Raw genomic sequence first — 2,450 nt, 5'->3', positions numbered from 1 at the left:
CTTTTTTTATAAGGGAGCAAAATCTTTTCCAAAAACCTTTTAGGTAGACAGGCTATAATCATACTGATCATCACTATTTGAGGAAGGGGCCCAAACCAAACAAGATTCTAGTAGTAAAAAGATTGGGGAGCTTCAGGTGGATGGGTATTTGGGAAAACAACAATGTTTGCCACAACTTTTAACAAAAAAAGCATTCAGTGTAAGAAGATCCACAGACAAGAACTACATTTAAACCAATCAGACTACTCCTTCTAGAATTCAGGCAGGGAAATATAGAGGATTTGCTCATTGGGAATCAAAAGTGAGTAGAACAGGCCCACAGAAATGAGCAGGGAAAAGCCACTTAGCCAACCAGACTGTCTTAATCCATGTATGGATTGGATAATCCAAGAGAAGTCAGCAATAGGAAACTGGAGGCAATGCAAGTTAAGACCACAATGAACTACCCTTGCATACTTTTTAGAACAGCTAAAATGAAAAATTGTGACAATCCAGAGAAAATGGATCTCTCATACACTTCTGGTAGAAATGGCAATGGTACAACCACTCTGGAAAATAGTTTCTTTAAAAACTAAACATACACTTACCATACAACATAGCTCTTCTACTTTTGGGCATTTAGTCCAGAAAAAAAAAAATTTATGTTCACACAAAAACCTGTACACAGTGGTTCATGGCAGCTTTATTTGTAATAGCCAAAAACTTACTTTTGGGCATTTAGTCCAGAAAAAAAAAATTTATGTTCACACAAAAACCTGTACACAGTGGTTCATGGCAGCTTTATTTGTAATAGCCAAAAATTAACAACAAATAAAATGCCCAAGAATAAATGAGTAGTTAAACAGTGGCACATCCATATCAAGGAATATTACCCAGCCATAAAAAGGAACAATAAAGACCATGCAACAACTTAGATGGATATCAAAGGAAGCATGCTGATTGAGAAAAGCCAATTTCAAAACTTCACATAGGGCCAGCTGAGTGGCGCGTTGGTTAAGAGCTGGCTTCGGATGCCAGAGGGCCACGGTTCGGATCCCACATATGAGGGCCAGTGACACTGCCCTCCACAGCTAAGATGCTGAACAACAGCTCAACCTGGAGCTGGGCTGCCGTGAGTCGCTGGTGACGGTGTGGGCTGCAGTCCCTGCTGCAGTGGGTTGCCATGGGTTACCGTGTGTAGCCAGCAGCCAGCATGAGCGGCCAGCAGCCACTGTGAGCGGCTGTCCAGAAGCGGGCGACTGATCTGCCTTACCCGGGAAGAGCGCAATGATGGTGCCAACTTGGGCCAGTGAAGCAACGTCCTCCACAACTAGACTGAAGAACAAAAGGACAGCAACTTGTCTGTTCTCCTTCCCCCAATTCCCCAGTGCTGTTCCCATCCCCCAATTCCCCAATGAAAAAAACCCACAAAACAAATTAATTAATTAATTAAAAAGAATTAAAAAGGAAGTTTAAAAAAAAACTTCACATATTGTATGATTCCATTTGTACAACATTCTCAAGAAAGACAAAATTATGGAGATGGAGGACAGGTAAGCATTTTCTGGGGGTTAGCAATGGTGGGAGGGAGAGGAGGAGATGTGACTACAAAGGGGTTGCAGGAGGGAGAGCTTCATTGTAACGGAATAAACTGTCTTCTGAGGGTGATGGTGGCTACATGAATCTACACATGTGATAAAAATGACATAGACCTATACACACATTTGTACCAATGACAATTTCCTGGTTTTGATATTGTGCTATAGTTTTATCAGATGTAACCATTGGGGAAAACTAGGTGAAGGTATACACAAGGCTTCTCTGTATTATCTTTGCAACTTTCTGTGAATCTCTGAACTGTTTTCAAAAGAGTTTGTAGCCATTGGACAGCAACAAAGATCCTTGAATAGAAAGGACGCAATGGAGGCAAGTCTCACATGCACCCAGACTACTACTTGACGATATTCTCCTAACCATGGTGCCAAAAAAATAGAGTCAAACATTAAGTGGCAGTGCCATTAAGTGGAGAAAGCAGATCGCAGTTCAAGGGTGTACTAAGACATCTGGGATTTAGGGAGCCAGGTACCAGAAAATAAGGAGTTGAGGAGAAAGCCCCGCCAAATTGTGTACAAATGTCCCTTGGAAGAGTAAACCCTAATATGATCTACAGATTTCAGGTGATAATGATGGATCAATGTCGTTTCTTCAATTGTTAACAAATGTACCATTCTGTGGAAGATATTGATAAATAGGGGAGACTGGGGGCAATAGGTATGTGGGAAATCTCCATACATTCCACTCAGTTTTGTTGTGAACCTAAAACTGCTCTAAAAAAATAAAGTTTATTATTTAAAAAGCCTAACATAGTGCCTGGTACAAAGTAGACACTTAATAAATGGAGACTGTTGATTGTAATACAACACTAAAGAATGAGATATGGTTTCTACTGTGTGGTTGAGAGCACATATGAA

This window comes from Hipposideros armiger, unplaced genomic scaffold, assembly GCF_001890085.2.
Source record: "Hipposideros armiger isolate ML-2016 unplaced genomic scaffold, ASM189008v1 scaffold_93, whole genome shotgun sequence".
Taxonomy (NCBI): Eukaryota; Metazoa; Chordata; class Mammalia; order Chiroptera; family Hipposideridae; genus Hipposideros; species Hipposideros armiger.
The sequence above is the reverse complement of the archived record's forward strand: the minus strand, read 5'-3'. Positions refer to the sequence as shown.